We start from the raw sequence: 24,269 nt of genomic DNA on the forward strand, positions 1-24,269 counted from the left end.
ATCTACATCTATATCTGTATCTATATCTCTCAAGTTTTCAATGCATGGTTCAAATTTTATGTATCCTTACTAAATTTTTTCTTCTGGATCAATTACCTAATGACATACCATGCTTCCCCGTAAATAAGACCCATCCCAAAAATAAGCCCCACTGAAGATGGTCAGCCTAACGGATGCATTTAGTACAGTATGACAATGTTCCAGAAGAAGATGACAGGACTGTATTTGAATAAATGTAGTTTGATGTATATGAAAAAATAATACATCCCCTGAAAATATGCCCTAATGCATCTTTTGGAGCAAAAAATAATATAAGAGCCAGTCTTATTTTCAGGAAAATATGGTATAAGACCTGGTATGGGGAATATGGTATGGGGAATATGGTATGGGGAAACACGGTACTCTAAATTTTGTCACCATGGTGACGTATTTATATTTTTCTTTGTAAGTCTTGCCTTATACAGTTTGAAGCTTATACAATTTGAAGCATACAAATTTATATCTTCTTCATAAGTTGTTCTTTCTGTGATTATAAGTGACCATTTTATCTCTAAGTTTCTGTTTTAAAATATTTGCCCTGATTGTACTACAGTAGCTTCACAACCTTTCATTTGGTGATTTGTCTACCGTAACTTTTATCTTTCCACTTTCAACTTCTCAGTGCCCTTTTGTTTTAGATATGTTTCTGTAACTGGAGTCTTTCTTCCTTTCTTTCCTTTTTATTAAGTTTGACAAATTTTCAGCGATAAGCTTTGTCTTATTACTTATATATTTATATTTATGTTTACAATCTTATTTTGTGTTTGTATTTACTATGTTTTTTCTACAGATTTCTTTTGTTTTATTCTTTATTTTATTCACTAATAAAATAAACATTTACACATTATATTTGACATTTACACATTATATTTCTGTTAACTGGTTACCCCAAATTTGTACATGTATTACCTAAGTAATGTATGAAATTAATCATAATCTCCACTCTTCTCCCAAAACATTCAAGAGCCTTAGAATAATTTAATTTCAATTATGCACCTTTCATCTTACATCATATTGTCTGTCAATACATTAGTTGCACCCGTATATGCCCTCCATTAAATGAGTCTTCATCATTATTATTATTTTATACTTTTGTCTTTTAATTTTTATGCTAAAATTAAAAATGAAAAGTGATTTACACACCAGCATTACAGTATTACAGTATTCTGTATATGTATATTTAACTTCAGCAGTTTTATATTTTCATATGCTTTTGTGTTTCTGTTTAATGTTCTTTCATTTCATCTTAGCATTTCTTGTATGGCAGGTCTAGTGATGATGAACTATTTCATATTTTGTTTGCCTTAGAAATTATTTCTCCTTCATTTTTTGATGGACAGTTTTGCTGAGTACAATATTCTTGGCTGGCAATACTTTGTCTCAGCACTTTCAAATGTATCATTTCACTTTATCGTGGTTTGCAAGGTTTCTGCTGAGCAGTCTGTTAATAGTCATGGGGTCTTCCTTGTATGTGATGAATTGCTTTTCTGTTGCTTTCAAAATTCTTTTTGTCTTTGACTTTTGACAATTTGATTATACTGTGACTTGGTGTAGACTTTAGACTCATCCTCTTTGAAACCTTTAGGCATCGTGACTCTGGTTGTTTATTTACCACCCCAGATTTGGGATGTTTTCATATCCCAAATATATGCATAATGCATATATTTGTTCACATAATGGTGTCCCATAAGTTCTGTAGACTCTTTATAGTCTTTTTCTTTTCTTTTTTTCCTTTTGTTCCTCTGACTGGAGAATTTGCAATTACTTCTCAGATATTCATTGATCCTTTCTTCTTTTTGATCAAGTTTGTTATTGAACCTCTCTTGTTTTTTTTTCAATTTAGTTATTTTATTCTTCAACTTCAAAATTTCTGAGCTTTTTGTTGTTGTTGTTTTGTTTGTTTTTATGGTTTCTATCTTTTTGTTGATATTTTCATTTTGCTCATGTATTGTTTTCTTAATTTCATGTAGCTGTTTATTTATCTATATTCTCATGTAGCTCACTGAGCTTCTTTAAAATGATTACCTTGAATTATTTTTTAGGAAATTCATAGATCATCTTTGCTTTAGGGCTGATTGTTGGAGATTTATTTTGTTCCTTCAATTGTCTCATAGTTCTCTGATTTTTCATGCTTCATATAGCTTTGTGTTTAGGTCAGCACATTTGAAGAAGCAGTCATCCCTTCCACTCTTTATGGACTGACATCAACAGGGAAAGAGTTGCAGTATTCAGCCTGGCTGGAGATTCTGGGAACCTCCCAAAACTTTTCTGCAAATATGCATGCTCTCCTCCTCATCCTCCCACTTGGGGGAGATATTTCAGGGTTGTGCATCTTCTCTTAGTCTTTCAGAACCACTTAAGTCATCATAAACCACCCATTCTATGTCAGTGCACCGAGTGGCCTGGACATTGGGTGCAAGCTTCACTTCATATCTCTCACCAGGGGAAGTTTCAGGATTATACACCTTTCCCCAATCTTGCAGATCCCTGGCTGCTGAAAGTCAACTGTCCCTTTTCATTGTTCTCATCTGCCCCTAGGCTTTCAAACTTTGCTGGTTCCCTCCCTACTTCACTCCGGGTGAAGTGAGACAGAAGCAGATCTCTTGGACAATGCTTCAAAAACCTAGAGGTGTTGGATGCATGCTTCAGCCTCTCTTTCTCCGAGGGGAAATATCTCAGGCTTAGGTGATCTCTCACAGTGCTGACCTGTGATGACTTCTGGGAGGTCTGACATGGGTAAAGTGAAACTGCTCCTCCCACCCCTTTCAATAAGATTGTTCTTGGATTTGTGCTTATCTGAAGTGCTGCAATCTCTTTACTGGATTCTGGAAATCTCATAAAGGTATTTTGGTTCGTACATTGATGTTAAATCAGGGTTTCTGTGAGAGAACAATGCTGGGACTTCCTATTCCACAACCTTGCTAATAACCCCAAGAGCCACTTTTATATCTAGAAGTTCTATTTGGTTTCTTTTAATTCTGTTCCCAAGAACTTTTGATATCATTGTTTTTTTGTTTGTATGTCTCAGGTCCTTTTTTATGTTTAATAGTTTTAAACATTTTTACTTAATAGCTCTGTTATATGATGCTTTTGAAGGCCTCATCCTATCATCTTTCACTCACAGTAACTTATTATCCGGTGTGTTTTGTCACTTTTAGGCCATGTGCTCATTCTTCTATGCGATTTATCAGTGGAGAACCTGAGGAGATTAGATTAAGCATATGTACTGTTAGGGTGACTTTCATTTGATTCTGCCATGTTAAACAGGATACTAACACCCAAAACCTCTTCCTGTCTTACCTTCTTGGAATAAGGATTCTTATAACTAATAAAAATCATTCCCTAAATGGAAATAAAGAAAAAGCCATAGTTATGAATTCATAGGGAAGATTTTATTTTTCTATTCTAAGTTTAGACTGAGTTAGCAAAGATGTCATAATACTGATGGGTGCACTTTTTCTCAGATGGCTTATCTGAGACTTTTGCACTTTGAGGACCAGTGTTATATGGATGTCTCAGTTACATTTTTTTCTCTTCATGTGGGTTCCAAGTCTCATCTTCTGAGTTTGTTAGGCAGGGGTTCAATCCCCTGAGGGGAGGTGAAATTTTCAGCTTCCATATTAATTCCCCTAATTTCTTTTCCTTTCTTCATTCCTTCTTCTTCCTTCCTTCATTTCTCCCTTCCTCCCTTCTCTTTCGTTCTTTTACTTTCTCGACTAGGTAATACGTTTATGTGGTATACATTTTGAAAATCCAAAGGGGTATACTATGAATAAGATGTCACTCTCTATCCCTTAGCACCCCCCTCCCCGCCCCATCCTGGTCCTTCATCAGAGGGAACCCCTATTGTCAATTCCTTAAGTATTCTTCCAAAAATATTGTATGCACACTCATGTGGGTTTTTTACATCAATTTGTCACCACATGATACAGATAGTCTTGTGAACCACTTTTTTCTTATAAAAATTTGTTTTGGAGGGCATTCCCTCTCTCTGTATAGAGCTGTCAATATTCTTCCTAATGACATCACAGTATTCCATTATATGTACATAATGTGTACTATCAACATCTGCAGTCTTTTGCTTTTATAATGTACTGCAATGAGAACCTTGTATATAATCACTTTTACACATATGCAAGTATATTGTAGCATAACTCTTAAAAGTAGAATTATGATTCAAAGTATATATGCACTATACATATATATGAAAAGTATACATTTAAAAATATATATGTATCAAATACAAAAAAAGTGTCTATTTTCCCATACTGTCACAAACGTAGTGTGTTAATAAATTTAGATTTCTACCAACAGGTAAAAATAATGTCTCACTGGGATTTTAATTTTCTTTTATTAACAAGATTGAGCTATAACAAATAAGTTTAAAAGTATTTGTATTTCCTTTTCTAGAAACTTTATATTTGTATACTTTGGCCATTTTTGTGGTGGTTGTGGGACTTTTGTTGAATCAAAGCAGCTAAGCCCCCATCACATGCACAAATCATGTAATGACATTATCTTACTCAGATCCATTCTCAGTGCCTGATGCTACAGCAATTGATCCAATAATAAACCTGCTCATGTTACCAATCTATTTAAATCCCCTAATTACCTCCTTATCAACAAAAATAAACTCAAACATCATAAATGGTAATATAAAGCCCTCCATCATCTGGCCCCTACTTATCTCTTAATCACCAGCCTTAGGCCTTTACTATGTCCTGCTTACCACTCTTGCAATACCAAATTGCTTCACAAACCACATTGTTTTCCCAATGACCTATCTTATCCCTAAAATAAACTCTTAGTCACCAGTGTCCCATCCCCTATCTTTCCACACTCACAGGCTTTTCTGAATTTACTTCTACTTGTCTTCTGTGTTGTAGTTAAACTATAATGTCCTCTAGGAAGGAGGTTAAACTATAACTTCCTCTTACTTCTTAAAGCAGAGTTTGGTGCCACTGTTATGTATACTCAAATCACCCATTGTAACTATTAAAATTCTCTGATTATTTGACAGCCTCTCCACTGGCCTAAGAACTTATTGCCAAGGACTCCATTAATATTTCAATTCCTTGAGTGTACATGTGTCTAGACACAATAAGGGGTCAACAGAATTTATTAAATAAATGAATGTACTCATCGAAAAAACAAAACAGGACAACAACAACAAAAACAGAAAAAACAAAACAAAACAAAAAACAGAATAACCCTCCTAAGTGATAGAGAATTGAAAAGTATGGTAGGATGAAATGAATATAAAGGTATACTCTTCCTAACCACTCTTTGCCTTTCACCAAACACACTGTTGTGTAGGTTTATTTGATTTGAGTGTGATTATACCAAGGAGAAGTGGAGACTATGGCTGAAAAGGGGAATGTACACACATACATTAGTGTGTGTGTGTGTGTGTGTGTGTGTGTGTGTGTGTGTTTTCAGGAGGTCATAGCACACACACATAAAATAAACATCTGTAATTAAAAAGTGCATAAAAATTGTTTGACAAAGTATTATCCAAGTATTATCACAGCTTGGGAGAATTTATGCCTCTCCAGAAATGAGGAATATTCATGAACTAGTCGAATAAGTGTTGATCAGCAATCATTATCATCACAATAATATAATTGCTATTTTGAGCAGTACTTTTTAAATAGCTTTTTGTACTGCTAAGATGATTCAACTGTTTCAGAAAAAAAGTATGAACGAGTGTGTGGAGTATTCCGATGAAGGCCTTTCTCAGATGATCAAAGCCCTGATTTTTCTCAGTTATTGCCAGTATCATGCGTGCCCCTTCATAAATGCTCTTTGGAGCAGTCAGCCAGGACAATATTGAAGGTCTCTTGGGGCTCTCTATGGGGCTGAGGATCCCAGAAAATTGGAAGGATTCTGGGGATCAGTATGTTCCCTTTTCACCATACTGTTATCATTATGGTTACAACAAGTGAAGGAGAGAGATTCAATTCAAAATGCTGGGCCTGAATCTTCTCTCTTTAGGTCTTTAGGTTATTTGATCTCACTGAACTTTATTGAAAGCAGATCAGAAGAAAGAGGAAGGACAGGGTCCCCAGGCTCATACTAGTGGCTAGCTTCCTACTTTGTGGACAAAATACATTTCTAAATCCTGGCCTGAGAAACCAACCCTTTTAGGTAGGACACCTAACAATAAGAGACAGAAATATAATTTAAATAGACTTAAGGGGGGGAGAAGTGGAGAAGAGAGAGGTTTGTTTTGCTTTAAGACTACTGGGGGCTTCTATACTCAAACAAAGAGTTGAACAATCAACCTCAGCAAACAGGAACTAAGGCAGTCCTGGTCCTTGGACAATGGAAACCAGGTATCCAATGTTGTCAGCTCCTTCTCTGTCTTTCTTCCTCTTTTATCTCTGCTTCTCCTGACCCATTAGTTTTACTTTTTCTTATTATAAGTCAGTGTCTTCACACGGTGGGAGATATTGACTCTAACAGCAATAGATTCACAACCTCACAGCCTCAGGCCAGAGAAAAAAACTTCCTAGGCTTACTTTGCTTAGCATAATAATCTCAAGATCCATCCATTTTTGTCACAAATGGTACTATTTCATCTTTTCTTATGACAGAGTTCTATTCCATTGTGTATATACATCACATCGTCTTTATCTAATCCAATCATGTATCAAAGGACACTTTGGTTGTTTCCATGTCTTAGCCACTGTAAATAAAGCTGCAGTGACATCAGAGTGCATATATCTTTGCGGATAAATGTTTTCACATTTTTTTGGGTAGATACCCAGGAGAGGAATTGCTGGGTCATATGGCAATTTTATTCTTAATTTTTTGAGGAACCTTCACACTACCTTCCATAGCGGCTGCACCAGTCTGCATTCCCACCAACAGTGTCTGAGGGTTCTTTTTACTCCACAGCCTCTCCAACACTTGTTATTAATTTGTCTTGTTGATGATAGCCATTCTAACTGGCGTGAGGTGATATCTCATTGTGGTTTTTATTTGCATTTCTCTGATGATTAGTGATAAGTCACACAGAATAAGTCAAGAACCATATGATTTCACTGATATGTGGGTTATAAAACTGAAAGCAACAAAGGAACAAGACAAACAAATAAAGACACAAAAACTCATAGACACAGATAATAGTCTACTGGTTACCAGAGGGGGGTGGTAGATGAGGGTAGACAGGGTCCAATATACGGTGATGGAAGGAGAACTGACTCTGGGTGGTGAACACAAAATGTGATATACAGATGATGTATTACAGAACTGTACACTTGAAACCTATGTACTTTAGTAACCATTGTCACCGCGATAAATTATAATTTAAAAAAAAAGGAAACGTATGAATCAATCTTCAAGTAAAAGTGCTTAAAAAAAAATTCCTGAAAAGGAACCCAATTAGCCAGGCTCAGCTAGAGCCACATACCCACCACTTGGATAAGTCAGTGTGGCTAGGAGGAGGATTACTATGATTGTCTCAACTTGAGTTGTGGCCACGTCTTTGACTAATTACTGAACTTTGACTAAAGCTTCTGTCAAGGGGAATGGAGGTGTTCTATGAGGACCACAAAGTGGGAGGTAGAGAAGGGGGCACTGTCAGCAGCAGAAAAAGGGAGGGATTTAGACAGAAAAAAAGATATCAACCTCAGTAACCACCAGCAGAACACTGATTTTATGGGACATAATGTTCTCATTTTCAACAGTTCTCTTGACAAATGAACTTTGTGAACTTACAAGTTGGGGACCGCCTATATCTGAAAAATTACTCAAGGGAAAAAAAGACAATGGTTATAGGAGAAAGTGCATCATGTCATTTGTCATCTGTTTTCCTTTGAAGAACAGGCGTGGCTTTCCTTTGGGTTTTTGGTAGTTCCAATGAGGCTGCTTCCTTAGTTGACAGGCCAAAGCCATTGCCCTTTAGGTCAAAACCCAAAGTCATTCTGATTGTCAGCATTAATAAGGGTATTTGTAGTACAACCTTTCTTATCTTCTAAGGAGTGAGTGAGAAAAATCTTTACTTTTAATGGAGTATAAAACATATAGGTTATCTTGTTCAGGTCAAGGTTTATTGCCTATATTATCAAAGTTTTAATTAACACCATACAAAGTATGTATGTATACTCTATATTTTATTCTAAAATACCTGCCTTAAGGTTTTCATTTTTGTTGTAATTATCCTTATACTATATAGACATATCTTTCTGTTAAATAATTACTATGTGGAAACAATATGGTGTCTAGTGTATTTATTTTTTATATAAATGCCAAAATAACATGAATGAATATGTCTCAAAAGCCATAACTATGCTTACTTGGCCACATAGCCCTGCCCTAGGGCACCTGAGAACCTCATCAGTTCTGAAGAAAGACCTATAGGAAAACAATGTCTGAAAAGTTACTCAGACAATTTTGGCAGAAGACTCTGGAAATATTTTTTAAAAGTCATCATGGAATTATTTTACAAATGTTAAAAAAATATGGAATCAGACATGGAAATTTTTTCAAAATGCGAAATGCAAAATTCAACAATCACAACTGAAATTTAGTTCATAACAGCTACCAGATTCTCAGCAACTTCCTAACGAAAAGCTCACAGAAAAAAAAAAAAGTCATTTTTTGTTTGTAAAATAGAAATACCTTTCACCTATGCTTTATTTTCTTTGTTTCCCCTCACTGTGGAGGAATGTAAGATTTCATAACAAGAGACATTCATCTTGCTTTTGATTGAGTCACTTGATGCAAATGTTTTACTGTGTTGAAAAAGAGAACTGGGAAGAAAATTATCTTCCTATCATTAGCATTCTTCATACACTCTGTGGGACATTAGAGGTGACAGCATGGTCATCACAAGTTATGTTCAGTGATTCAGCCATAACCATTCATTGTCAGAGCCATTGAGCTAAAGAGTTTTGCACTGGCAACAATTTATGTACCCACTGTGAAACAGGTCAGACTTCTACAAGTAACCTTCAACTTTTACTGGAACTGATCTCAGCCTTGCAGCTTAGAGGAAACAGATTATAAACCTTGACCCGTCTGTCTTCAACTTTTTAAAATGCTTCTGTGGGACATGAATGTTTTGTTATTTTCTTTCCCTTGGTGAGAAATTTACTTAGATTTACATCTGCTCTGTTGCAAAGCTAAATTTAGCTTCATTTTGACAGTTTATTTTGGCCCTACATTATTCCCTTTAGTCAGATACCTTTAATTGTCCAACTCATCCCATCGGCGTAGATGGACTGCTAAATGGAATTAAAAATTCACAAGCTCGTATGACTATCATTTCAACCCAAAGATTTGGTCTCTGGGAACTGAACATGGACTTATTTCATAAGTCACAGTGAGTGATAATTCACTGTGTGATTTAATTTTAAATAATTGTCTAATGTCAATTGACATCTCTCCCAACTTTCAGCTAGACCTCTTGAAATTTAAATTTCAGAAATTATGTTGGGAAAAGCAACAGCAAGTATCGAAAGGAATGAGTGTTTTGAAACCCAGTAGTTGTGTTTTTTTAAATGCAGAGAGGCAGGCATTGAGTGGGATTACTACATATTAAACAGCTCAGTATTAATTTCTCATGTGTTGATATATTTTTTTCTTTTTTTCTTTTTTTTATAACTAGCTGAGATTGGACAGTGAAAGAAGTAAAAAGAAAATGACATCAAATTAGAGACCAGAAACTTCTAGTTCCAGCCCTGGCATAAAGTCACATGTCACCTAGAACAAATTGTTTCAATTCTCTGAGATTCAATCTTCTATCTGTGTATTATTTAATGATAGCTGCTGTAACAAACAACTGCACAAACCTCTTTTATTATATATTAATAAATCAATAATTAATATATAATAAAATATATTCTTTTCACAAAGTCTGGTGAGGAGTTGCTCTATCATGTGACTTCTAAATGGCCCTTGGGATAGCAATCTACCAAGAAGTAATTTAGGGACCAGTCCCCTTCATTATTGTGGCTCTGTTACTTTGGAATCCCTTATTTTTTGGCTCCATGGACAAGAAGAGAGAGAGAAAGCAGACATTGTAGGATGACTTACAAGCCACATCTGGAAATGGCTTATATCATTTCTGTCCATATTGCACAGACAAAAACTCCACCACATCCACAGAATGGATAACCTACATCGATTCTAAAAACTAGTGAATAAAGTAAATTCCCTAGATGGAACATGAGCTGAAAGGATAACGTGCAACATTAACTGTGCCACAAAATGTAAAATAAATGGGGTTAAATGCGATCTACATTCCCTTCCAAGAGTCTGTAGTTTAGTGAAAAAATTAAAGAGAAAATACAGGGTAAGATTCAAGGAAGGTGGAACAAAATCAAAGTTGCAAGGAGCAGCATAAAGCACTGGACTGTGAACCTTGGAGAGCAAGAACTGTGTATAATATTTCTCATAGTTTCCCACACATTTGCATGCAACTTATGGGCACTTAATAGTATTTGCTGCTGATAATAATGGAAGCTGATAGACTTGAAAGTGCTATGAAATTGGTAAAGAAAGCAAAATAAAGGGTGGGTACTCATGAAAACTAACTTTTTTTCCCTCCATATAAGCCAGTGTTGGCATGGACAAAAAAGTCAATATGGAACCAAACAACCAGCTCACAAGAGAACATCCTCCTACCCCCAATTACATGAACGTCTCCACCATTTCTGTTGGAAGGACCTGAGCCACATTTCCAGTCATGTCAGCGCAGTTGTGTATATCCTAACAGTGAGACATTTTCTAGGGTGAAGAATAGGCCTTCAAAGCTTCGAAATTTTGTTTTTGAGTTTTGCATTGTGTTTATTTGTTAGTGGTGGGTTTTTTTGTTGTTTTCTTTTCTTTTTCTTTTTCTTTCTTTTTTTTTTTTTGATAATGATGAAAAACAAACACTTGTGGATCAAAGAGTCTTTTTTTTTTTATGGGGAGCTTTCCAGAATCCATAAATTATCCATGAAGATAATTTTTCAAACACACAAAGATTTCAACAAAATTAAACAAAGCTGTTGGACTTTTGCCGTATGTTGTCAGGGACAGAGGCGTGTCTCTCAATTAGAAAACCCTTTGCTATACCCTAGTCTCATGACTTGAAGTTGCCTGCTGATTTCTTTCAGTTCTGATGTCAGTCTGAGTCAGTCTCTAAAGTCTAAAGGGACAGTGAAAACACTGTTTTGTTTTGTTTTCAATTAAAGTGTATTTGACATATAATATTATGTTAGTTTCAAGTGTACAACACAGTGATTTGACATTTATGTAACTTACGATGTGTTCATCACTCCCATCTTCATAGCAAGAAAAAAACTGAACAAACTAAAAATCAATAACTCTTCTTAGATGTATCAGAGAACTGAGTCATAGGGAAAACTGCCACCCAAAATCTGGTTAGGTAGGTAACTCCAGAGAGTCACAGCTGAGATCTGCTTACCTAAAGAGCAAAAACCACTGGAGCCATAAACTGGTAGGAACTCTTAAATGGTAATTGTGATAAACTGCTGGAGACTGACTATAACTAGCCTATTGAGAGGAACTCCTGGTGGTCACAGTCCCCTAGGGGACCTAGGCTTCCCTGGGCTTTACCACGCCAGGTTCTCATGGCGAAATGCTGAGAAAGAGCCTCTCCTGGCTCTGGCAATAAAAGGGAAAGAGTAACAATAGTGAAACATGCCTAAAGCATTGTCCAGACCAATGTGGCCTACTCTTCAGGGAAAAACAAAATTTTACCAAAGCCTTATCCCACCTAAATAAGGGTACTACTCTCACTTCACCACCCTCTAGCTTTCATGATTCACCTAAGGGATTGAGAGGATCTAAGAAATACATATGAAGGCACACACTTCTGAGCTCACCATCCCAATGCGAATACATACTCTCCTCAGGGTGATATAGGATGCGGGGCAGCACAGTTACTAGGACACAGAATTTATTGGCGGCATTAAAGACCGAGGTAGATAGGCACAGGGTGAGGCCAGTCTTTGAACATATCCACCATCAATCAGTTCTGGGGATTAACCACTTAGTGTCACTTTTCCAACTAGGGGAGCTGTCTATGGAGGCACATAAACTTTGTTTAGCCTGGGGCACCTTCCCTAGACAGGTCCCATTGCCGCTCACTAGTTGTATGGTGAAGCCAATTTTACGATTCCCCCATGAACACTGAGAAGGGTTCTTACCGTTAGAGGCGTTGTAAGTGGCATTAAGTCCTATTGCCTCATAGAACGGGGGCTTTACATCATAGCACAGCCAACAGGAGGTTGTGAGGTGAGGACTGGTGGCATTAAGGGTCTCGTATACAGTGCGCACCAGTTTCCGCAATGAGTCTTCGGTTGCCTGCGTAGCAGGTGTCGAAGGAGTTACAGAGGTCTTGGGCTGGGTTTCCGCAGTCCCTCCTGCGGTGTCCTTATCCCTTGATATACCTGGGTTCTTGGTAGGGACGAGAGGGGCCAGCACCTTATTTGGACCCACCTGAGTGCTGATCGTTTCGACCAATAGTCGAATAGTTAGGAGACCGCCGGGGTGGGGGCCTATCCATGCCCAACGGTCTATATCTAATTGGAACCCCCAAGTTAATCCTGATAACCAACCACGCTCTCTTCGTGCCACATCTTGGTTAAACTGGACACGTACCTGGGGCACCCGGTTGTGGGGGTCCCTAAAGGAGAATTTAACTAGATCCCTGTTCCCAACGTCCCACTGTCGGGGCCCGTCATAGGAGGTGACACAACTCCAACTACCACAATAGTAGCGGTCTGGGCCGCCACAGGTTTTCCAATTGTTTCTTAGGTTCCCTGGGCAGGCCCAAAACCCTTGTGCACTATGTCCTTGAGAGGTGTCAATTACAGCCCGCTTGGACCTGACTGAGTAGTCATATTGCCGTCCACGTTTAGTGCCGAAAATGTCACGCAGGTCGAAAAACAAGTCTGGCCACCACGTATTGACGGGGGCAGTATGTGTGGTGCTATTAAGGGTTGTTTGGGTCTGTCCATCTGTTAGGGTCCATGTTAGCTTATGGGGTTGGTGTGGGTTAATCCCCGCGTGGCTCTTCTCCCAGATGTTGAGCAGAGTTAGGGCTAGCAGCCATTCCATCGTTAGCTGAGGCAGGGGGCTTGATGCTTCCCCGAGGTCAGGAGAGCTGCAGCTTCAGAGGGTTATCAGGGTGTCGCCGTACAATCCACTCCTCAGCTTGCGTCTTCTCCAGCTGGCTGGCTCGGCGCACGTGAGAGTGATGGACCCAAGGACCAATGCCGTCAACCTTTAAGGCAGTGGGGGTAACCAGAATAACCACATAAGGACCTTTCCATCTTTTCTCCAGTGTCCGGGACCTGTGTCTCCTTACCCATACCCAATCCCCTGGAACGATGCCATGTTCCGGGTTCGGGGCGTCCTTAATTTCATACAGGGAACTCACTAGGGGCCATATCTCATGTTGGATCCCTTGCAGGGCCTTTAAACTGGCCAGATAAGTTGGGGCCACATTGGGGTCATGATCTGGTAGAGTACGAACAATAATGGGGGGTGGTGCCCCATACAGAATTTCGAAAGGCGTCAAACCATGTACATATGGTGAGTTCCGGACCCGGAAGATGGCATAGGGTAAGAGGGTCACCCAGTCCCCGCCAGTCTTGATGGCCAGTTTGGACAAGGTCTCCTTTAGAGTCCGATTCATTCTCTCTACCTGCCCTGAGCTCTGGGGATTATATTCACAATGTAACTTCCAATTGATCCCTATCGCTCGGGCTAGTCCCTGTAGGACGTTACTGATGAAAGCTGGGCCGTTATCGGAGCCTAAAACCTCAGGAACCCCATATCTGGGAATAATTTCTTCTAGTAATGCCTTAGCAACCACTTGAGCAGTCTCCCGTTTCGTGGGGAAGGCTTCCACCCAGCCTGAAAATGTGTCAACCATTACTAGCAAGTACTTATACCCATACCTCCCAGGCTTTACCTCAGTAAAGTCCACTTCCCAACTCCGTCCCGGCGCTCTTCCCCGTACCCTCGTACCTGTATGTTGGGGTCCTTTCCTACTGGGTCTCATAGCCTGGCACCCAACGCACTGATCTACGATCTCCTGGATCTGAGCTGCTTGTCGGGGAAACCAGAGGCGGGCGGACTCGAGATTTGTCAGCAACTTCTTTTTTTCCTAAGTGGGTGGCTTGATGCAGGTTGGAAAGAAGAAACAGTCCTAGCTGTGCCGGCAGTATCAATCTTCTTTCTGTATCCCGATGCCACCCCTGCTGATCAGATTCCGGGCAGTGGTGGTTCTGGATCCATCGCAGGTCTTCCGGAGTGTAGTCAGGTCGCGGGGGCAGGCGAGGGAGCTCAGGTGTGGGCAGGGTGAGTGCTAAAGCTGATGAAGCTACTGCCACTGCCTTGGCGGCTTCATCCGCTCGCCGGTTTCCTTCAGCTTCCGGGGTCTGGGCAGACTGGTGCCCAGGGATGTGGACAACTGCGACTGCCCGGGGCATTTGCACAGCCATCAGCAGTCTTCTTACCTCAGGAAGATTGGGCAGAGCCTTTCCTTCCGCTGTAACAAAGCCTCTTTCCAGGTAGATAGTGCCATGCACATGGACAGTGCCAAAGGCGTAGCGGCTATCGGTGTAGACAGTCACTCGTCTCCCTTCGGCCCGTTCCAGCGCCTCCACCAGCGCGATCAGTTCGGCCTTCTGTGCTGATGTCCCCGGGGAAAGCGAGGCACTCCAAATGATGTTTCCGCCTTGGTCTACCACCACTGTGCCTGCCCTCCGCACACCATCTATAACGAAGCTGCTTCCATCAGTGTACCATACCAACTCACTGTTGGGTAGTGCGGTGTCCTGGAGGTCGGGGCGTACCTGGGTGACTTCTGTCATGATCTCTTGGCAATCATGCAGGGGAGCTCTCAGATCCGGGGTCGGCAGCAGGGTGGCTGGATTCAGAGCGGTGGGTTCAGCGAAGATGATCTGGGGTGCATCTAGCAAGAGTCCTTGGTAATGGGTTAGTTGGGCATTAGTCATCCACCTACCAGGGGGATATTTTAGGACCCCCTCGATCGCATGGGGGGTCACTACCTTCAGATGTTGCCCAAAAGTGAGTTTATCAGCATCCTTCACCATTAGGGCTACTGCCGCAATGATCCTTAAGCACGGGGGCCATCCTGCTGCAACTGGATCTAGCTTCTTGGATAAATAGGCAACCGGGCGTTTCCAGGGCCCCAGACGCTGCATTAGCACCCCTTTCGCTATTCCCCTCCTCTCATCAACAAAGAGAGTGAAGGGCTTCAGGGGGTCTGGCAATGCCAGAGCCAGGGCTCTTAGGAGAGCGACCTTGAGTTCATCATAGGCCTTTTGTTGGTCTGACCCCCAGGCCCAAGGGACCTTATCCTTGGTTGCCTTATACAGAGGTTTTGCTATTTCAGCATACCCCAAAATCCACAGCCGGCAGTAGCCTGTCGTCCCTAAAAACTCACGGACCTCTCGTGCTGAGGTCAGGACTGGAAGTCTAAGAATAGTCTCTTTCATGGCCTCTGTCAGCCATCTGGTTCCTTTTTTCAGCTTATACCCCAGGTAGGTGACTGTTTGCCTGCATATTTGAGCCTTCATTGCACTGGCCCGATAGCCCAACTGCCCCAGCTCCTGGAGGAGGTCTCCAGTGGCCTGTCGGCATTCGGCTTCGGAGGGGGCCGCCAGAAGCAAGTCATCTACGTACTGCAGGAGCGTAACTGAATTATGGCTCTGGCGAAACGAGTCCAAATCCTGATTTAGGGCTTCATTAAACAGAGTTGGAGAGTTTTTGAAGCCTTGCGGTAGTCTAGTCCAGGTCAGCTGCCCAGGGGTTCCCGTATTGCCATCATTCCATTCGAAGGCAAAAATGTGTTGGCTGCTGGGTGCCAGGGCTATGCTAAAAAAAGCATCCTTTAGGTCTAAGGTAGTATACCAGATATGTGAAGGGGGCAAGTGACTTAGTAAGGTATAAGGGTTGGGGACCGTGGGGTGGATGTCTTCAACCCTCTTATTTACTTCCCTCAAGTCCTGGACTGGCCTATAATCTTTTTCCCCCGGTTTCTTAACGGGGAGAAGTGGGGTGTTCCAGGCAGAATGGCAAGGTTTCAGTATTCCAGCTTCCAGTAAACGGTTAATGTGCGGGACAATCCCTTTCCGCGCCTCTGCAGACATGGGGTACTGGCGGATCCGGATAGGCTGGGCCGAGGCTTTAAGTTCCACCACTACTGGTGCTCGGCGGGCCACCCGGCCCACACCCGCTATTTCCGCCCATGCCTGAGCGTACGTTTTAAGCCAATAATCCATATCATGGGGCCATTCTGTAGAGGGAGGGTTGTCCTGCAGGGCGAACAGGCGATGTTCATCCACAAAAGACAGGGTCAAAATGTGGAGGGGCTGTCCTTGGCCATCCAATACCTTAATGCCATCCGGCTCAAAATGGATCTGGGCCCTGATCTTAGTCAGGAGATCGCGCCCCAATAAGGGGGCAGGGCATTCAGGGATAACTAGGAAGGAGTGGGTCACTTGGTGGTGGCCTAAGTCCATTGGCGCCTACTAGTCCACCGATAAGCCTTGGACCCAGTTGTCCCTTGCACCAAACTGGTTTTCTGAGATAAGGGCTCTGTAGGCTTATTCAAAACTGAGTACTGGGCTCCTGTGTCTACCATGAATCCTACTGGCTTCCCCTCCACATACGCAGTTACCCAAGACTCGGGGAGGGGATCCGAGTCCCGTCTCCCCTAGTCACTCTCCATCCCCGCCAGCAGGACCCGTGCTTCTTGCCCTGTTTGGCCCTGGTGCTTGGGGCACTCCCTCTTCCAATGTCCATATTTTTTGCAGTTTGCACACTGTCCCCTATCCAGTCGGGGCCGCGGTCTCCACGGTCGGGCTGGTCCGGCCGGACTCGGTCCCACCCTGACTGTGCTTTGCACGCCTGCCAACGAGATCTTGGCCATCTCCCTCTGCTGTCTCCTGTTCTCCATGCTCTGATGCTCTCTGTCTTTCTTCCTGATTCGTTCCTGTAATTCCTGATTTTCTTTCCTAATTCTATCCTCCCTTTCTTCGGGAGTCTCTCGAGTGTTGAAGACTCTCTCCGCTACTTTCATTAAATCCCGAATGGACATCTCTCCCAGTCCCTCCTGTTTGTACAATTTCTTCCTAATATCTGGGGCAGCCTGGTTTATAAAGGACATAATTACAGCCGACTGGTTTTCCTCTGCCAGGGGGTCCAACGGGGTGTACTGTCTATAAGCATCATAGAGGCGTTCTAAAAACACGGCCAGGCTTTCATTTTCCCCTTGCATTATAGCTTTTACCTTGGCCAAATTGGTGGGGCGGCGTGCCGCCGCTCGGAGACCTGCCATAAGAGTCTGGCGGTAGACTCGGAGACGCTCCCTACCTTCTGCGTTCCCAAAGTCCCAATCCGGTCTATTCAGGGGAAAGCGCTCGTCGATCAGGTTCGGCAAGGTTGTCGGCCGCCCGTTGTCGCTGGGGACATTCTTTCTGGCCTCGGTGAGGATCCGCTCGCGCTCTTCGGTGGTGAATAAGGTCTTAAGAAGCTGCTGGCAATCATCCCAAGTGGGACTGTGTGTATGCATGACAGACTCGAACAGGTCAGTTAGGCCTTTCGGGTCCTCAGAAAAAGGAGGGTTTTGAGCCTTCCAGTTGTACAGATCACTGCTAGAAAAGGGCCAGTACTGGTATGCTCGCTCCCCATCTGGACCAGTCCCTCCTAGTGCTCGCACGGGGAGAATCGGCGCCCCAGCGGAGGTGGAGGAGGACGGTTCCTCCTCTGGGGTCTCTTCCCGGCGTCTACGAGGCCTCAATTCCCTCGCCGGCCCTTGAGCTGGGGCAGGGGAACCCGGGGAAGGGGGAGCCATCGGGGAGGCGGTAGAGTGAGGCAGCTCGGGAGGAGCGGCAGCCTCAGGAGGGGGGGTCTCTTCCAGATCTAGGTCTATCAGGGAGGGGTATATGTCTGACCCCTCCTGAAGGATGGGTCCCTGGGTCGGCTTCTCCGGGGGTTTCGGGCCGGCTGTGGGCACTGCCGGCTGGCGGGAGGGTCCCGAAACGGTCAGGACTTTAAGGGGGAGGGGGGGATCTTCTGGCTTGTCGGGGATAAAGGGCTTAAGCCAGGAGGGAGGACTTTCTACTAAGGCTTGCCACATCAAAATATAGGGATATTGGTCCGGATGGCGCCGATTAATAATATCTCGGACCTTCTTAATAATGTCTAGGGAAAAAGTTCCCTGGGGGGGCCAGCCCACATTAAAAGTAGGCCATTCTGCAGAGCAGAATGTATCAAACTTACCTTTCTTCACTTCCACACCATGATTACGAGCCTTGGCGCGGATTTCAGGAAAGTGGTTCAGGAGCAGGGTCTTAGGTGTTACCTGAGCCTGTCCCATAATTGTCACAAAGAGAAACCAAGAAAAGGCAAAGGAAAGGACAAAAGACACAGTGCCAGCAAATACACAACTTCGCACGGGACTCTTCAACACCCACCGGCCGGTCAACCACACCACATCCACAGGCGCCGTTTCAATCACACCCGTCTCACCACGCTCAAGATCCTTACCCAGGGCCCGTCCAAACGGTGTCCACTGCGGACGTCGCTGGGCCACCTTCTCGTCGGGGACGTCTCCCACGACTTCAAGTAATGGAGCCTCCAGGGTCATAACCCGCACTTTCCTTCCCGTGAGAATTCTCAACTGGGACCGGGCAGAGACCTGTTTCAGTCTCTCCGGTCGAGGACCTGTTTCAGTCCTCCCCTATCGGAGGTGGCCAAACCTCCTTCCGCGGTTCCCTATGTAAACCTCGGTATCGGGAGTTGTCTGTTCCCCTGAGGGGGGGCATCCTGGGCGAGCCCCCAAATGTTAAGGTCCGGAATTGTCCCCCTCAGACAGACAGAGAACCCGCACAATAATGCAAGTCACACAGCGAGGTTTATTTTCAGCCAGCTGGGGTCCGAGTCTCTGCCCGACGCAGTGGGTTTTAACAAGGACCCCCAACACTTAAAGCCAAGGGGTTATATAGCATTTTCAAGGCTTTCCATAGCTTCAGAGAGTACTAGATAAACTTACAGGACTTACATAGCTTCAAAGAGTATAAGATTTACTACAGGACAAGGAGACCAGGAGTATAAGATAAGCTACAGGACTTGCATAGCTTCAAAGAATATAAGATTTACTACAGGACAAGGAGACCAGGAGTATAAGATAAGCTACAGGACTTGCATAGCTATAAGGAGTATAAGATAAGCTACAGAACTTCTAGTCTCCATGCTGCAACTGCCCACATCCTGGAATTTTATAATTATGTTGTTTCAGGCTAGGGGCTGTTAACCCTGACCTAAAGATACCAGTTCTCATGCTAACAGTCTCTTACAACAGGTTGGAAGAGGAAAGCAAACATAAAGAAGGCCTCATTGAGAAAAATGCAGGATTAAATATAGCCTGTTGTGCAACCACAGTTTAACCATATTTTCAGCTAGTGTGTGTTCCTTTGGAACTTTGCAAGATGTCTCTAGAATGCTTCGTTTTCCTCCAGTTTTATCATGGATCTGTGGCATTGTAAATCTATATTTTTGCAATTCTATGAATAAAAATTGGAAATGTTTCTTACTAAGAGAGAGAGATTTAATATTAAGATTACAGAATGGTTCTCCCCCCCAACCCCACATTATCACCACACCAACAGGTAATAATAGTGGATTGCAGCTGCTAGTTGTGCAAGACACAGACGCTCTCTGAGGAGTAGTACTTGGGAAAGTCCAAAATCAACAGGAGAAATAAAACAAGGGCCCTAGACGTATCTGAAAACTCTGACACTTACATCTACAATAAACATTAAACACAACCCACTCTCACCCAGATTCACATAAACTTTACGCTGAAGTCTTATTTAGCTCACTTCCTATTCTCCAATATAAACTGTCCGGCTTTCAATAAAAATGACAAGGTATGCTACATGGCAAGACAAAACAGTCTGAAGGGACAAAGCAAGTATCAGAACTAGATCAAATATGGCAGACACGTTGGAACTATACTAGGAATTTAAAATGATGTGATTAATATGCTAAGGGATCTCATGGAAAAAGTGGACGGAATGTAAAAACAAATGAGTAATATAAGCAGAGAGATGGAAAGGTTAAGAAAGTATCAAGAGGAAATGCCAGCAATCAAAATCCCTGAAACAAAAATGCAGAATGGCTTTGATGGACTCATCAGTAGACTGGACATGGCTGAGGAAAGAATCAATGAGCTTAAAGATAGATCAATAAAAACTTCTCAAACCATCAAGAAGGTGAAAAGACCATGTCAATAACAGGAGAAAAGTTTTCCAAATCATGTGCCTGATAAGAGACTTGTATCTCGTAAGGAGTACAACTCCTGGTTAAAAAACAAGCAAACAAACAAAAACTCTGTGAGTGATTTTTCATGTCTGACCATAGACGATCACAAAATCTTTCCCGGGCAGGCCTCATGGGGGAAAGGTGCCCTCCTCACACCGAACTTGGTGCACAGCTCGGACACTGCAGTTTCTAAAGGGAGTTGTAGTCAAGGACTCAAGCGATCCTGGCTGCTCAAATCATGCTTTCTGCGAATCTGCATTCCTAGCCCCAGTCTTTTTATTCCTAGGTCATTTTATCTGAGGTGTTGGGAAGATCTTGTCAGATATCTCTGCTAAGACCTTCTTAAGAAGGGGAGGAGAGAGGGAAACTCTTTGAAGACGTTTTGCCCTACTCCAACTCAGTACCTGGGACTTTCACATTCCTAGTCTTTCCTCCTCTTACTCCCTCTAAACCCGAGGTCCACAAAACTGCCAGAGACTTGTTGGAACTTTCTCAAAAGTGAGACAACCTGCATATCTATGCTAATCCACCTGACCCGCAACAGGTGTGTTGTTTCATGGGGGAAAATGAAATGGAAGAGTCAGTGCTTTCTCTGATTTTAGCCTCTGGCTTATACGATCTCAGTAAGTGATTAAAGCCTTAACTCTTTCATTTTTGGCTTGTTGCTTTAAATAGCTATTCGGACACCTGGCAGCTGTGTGCTTTCTCCCAGCTCTGCTGTATATCTGACATCTAAAATACATTTAAAAATTTTTACAACTCAATAATAAAAAGACAAATAACCCAATTAAAATATGGGGAAAGTATATGAACAGATATTTCTCCAAAGGAGATATGCAAATAGACAAAAAAACACTTGAAAAGATGCTCAACATCACTGACGATCAAAGAAATACACAATACATGAGATGACACTTCACAGCTACTAAGATTGACCATAATCAGAAAGATAGGTAATGATGTATTGGCTGGGATGTGGAAAAACTGAAACCCTCATCCATTGCTGGTGTAATATAATACAGCACAACTGCTTTGGAAAACAGTCTGGCAATTCCTAAAAAAAGGTTAAAATAGAGTTACCACATGACTCAGAAATTCTTCTCTTAGGTATATATGTAAGAGACATGAAATTAAATGAAAGAGAAATGAAAATGTATCCACGTAAAAACTTGTACACAAATGATTGTAGCATCATTATTCTTAATAGCTAAAAGATGTAAACAACCTAATGTTTATTAACTGATGAATGGATAAATAAAATGTGGTATACCCATACAATGGAATATTATTCAGCAATAAAAAGAAATGAAGTATTATTACTTGCCATAATGTAGATAAACCTTGATTTCACTATGCTAAGTGAAAAAGACAGCTACAAAGGACCACGGATTGTGATTCTATTTATATGAAACGCCAAGATAGGCAAATCTATACAGACAGAAAGCAATTAGTGATTGCCTATATCGAGAAGGAAGAATGGAAGGCTTGAAGAATGATGTTTAAGGCACACAGGGTCTCCTTTTGTGCAATAAAATTATTCTAAAACTGATTGTGATGATGGATGCATAACTGTAAATATATCAAAAGCCTTTGAATTTTATACTTTAAGGGGTGAATTGTAAGTCATATGATATCTCAATAAATTTATAAAAACATGATATAAAGTGCTAGACACTGTGCACTATCTAAATGAACAAAAGTGCAATTATTTATAAATGTTCTGACCACATCTTCATACAGTTTAAAATGCATCTAATGTATTTTTGTCTCTTTTATACACACATATATTTCTAGTTCTTAAGATAACATGTGATGGACAGTGGTGTTCAATAAATATTTGTTTAATTAATCAAAAGTTGTTACATAAGTGTAATTAGAATGTCAGAAGGAAAAAAAAGTGAGAATAAAAGAAATATATGAAGTATAATGGTGTCCACCAGACAACCTTTTGGTAAAGAGACTAGGCACGTGACTTGTGAGTCTAATTGACCATCTCAGCAGAAGCACTTCCAGCTTCGACTGAAGGAGATAGAGATGAGATGAAATGAAGGAAGGCTTTCAGACTTCTGGGTTCTCTAGGCAGGAAACAGGTGAATGGAGCTATCCGGCTATCAACATGTGTTATTCTTCAAGAAAAGGAAAGAATGACCTCAAGGGAAGTTCAACAGCTGGTGGGTCTGTCATTGACATTTGGACTCTGAGGCCAAAGGCCCAGGCGGCTGGGCAACCACCTCCTCAGTTCCAAGATGCAAGGCCACATCATGACTTTCAAAGGGTGGGGTCACTTCCCAGGTCAGAAGAGGCAGGGCCACCACCCAAGGCTGCCACTCCAGTGGGACCAGAAGGCAAAACATTGAACCAACGAGATTTAGTCTCGAACATTAAAATGTAATAAAATTTGCCCAGCTAGTTTTCAGACACATTTAGAAACCATGACCCATTTTTTCTTCCTATTTTTCTGTTTTGGAATAGTCTATCCTATGCCTCACCCTCCATTGAATTTAGAAGCAGGTTCACAGGTGGAGAGGAATTTTGCTCCAGAATGAATCATAACCCAAGCCTCCTTCATATCTAATTTGAATGATTTAGAAGATGAGATTTTATACTTAGAGTTGATACTGAAATGAGAAAGCTGTTGGGGACATTGGGATAGGATGAACAGATACTGCATGTGAGGAGGACATGAGTTTGGGAGGTCCGGGAGACAGACTACTACGAGTTGAATTGGGTCCCCACAAAAAGACACGTTGAAGTCCTAACTCCAGTACCAGCGAATGTGACCGTATTTGGAAATAGAGTCTTTGCAGAGGTAATCAAGTTAAAATGAAATCATTAGTGGCAGCCCTGATCTAAGATGAATGGTGTCCTTATGAAGAGGGGACACAGAGACAGAGATGTAAAGGGGAGATAATGTGAAGACACAAACAGAATGCCATTGACAAGCCCAGGGATGTCCGAGACTATCAGAAGCAAGGGCAAGGGACAGATGCTCCCGCACATCCCTCAGGCGGAAGTAATCCTGCACACGCCTTGATTTCAAATAGCTGGCCTCCAGAATTATGAGACAATAAATTTCTGTTGTTTAAGCCACCCATCTTGTGCTATTTAGTTATGGAAGTCTCAGGAAACCAATACAGATCACAAACTTGGACCTACATTAAAAAAAGAGTAGTATCAGAAAAGGAATAAATGAACATAAAATAAAATCTTTATTTTTTTCTTACTTTTAAGGACTTAAAGGTAAGTGTTTAAAGTGATAATATTAACAATGTGTTGTGTGATGATAGACGAAATAGATAAATGAAATAAAAACAACAATATCATAATGGTTAGAAGGGAGTAAAAGAGAATATTTTGTCGTAAGGCATCTGCCCTACACATGAAGCAGTCTAGCATTATTTGAAGATGGACTCAGATTAGTTAAAAATGCATGTCGCAAACTCTAGGCCAAACACTAAAAGAAATTTTAATATAATTAATATGCTAAAAGCAGAGATAAAAATGGAATCAAGTAAAATACTCATTGAAAACCAGAGAAAACAGAAAAAAGAGGATAAAAAAGAAACAAAGAATAAACAAATAAATAAGTGCAGCAAAAAGAAAACAGTTTCAACATCACAGATATTACTCCGACTATATCAATAAGCACTGTAAATATGAATGGTCTAAATATAGCAATTAAAAGACAAAAAGTATCAGAGGGGACTTAAAAAACAAATACCACACAACCATCTGTTGTCTATAAAAAAACTTACTTTAAATGTAAGGATTCAAAGAGTGAAAGTAAAGGGACAGAGAAAGATATATCGTGCTAACTCTAATGAAAGAAAGCTGGAGGGGCTATTAATTTCAGACAAAGCAAATTGCAGAACAAGGGATATTATGAAAAATAAAGGGAGGCAATACATAATGAT

This window comes from Rhinolophus ferrumequinum, chromosome 18 (genome assembly GCF_004115265.2).
Source record: "Rhinolophus ferrumequinum isolate MPI-CBG mRhiFer1 chromosome 18, mRhiFer1_v1.p, whole genome shotgun sequence".
NCBI lineage: Eukaryota > Metazoa > Chordata > Mammalia > Chiroptera > Rhinolophidae > Rhinolophus > Rhinolophus ferrumequinum.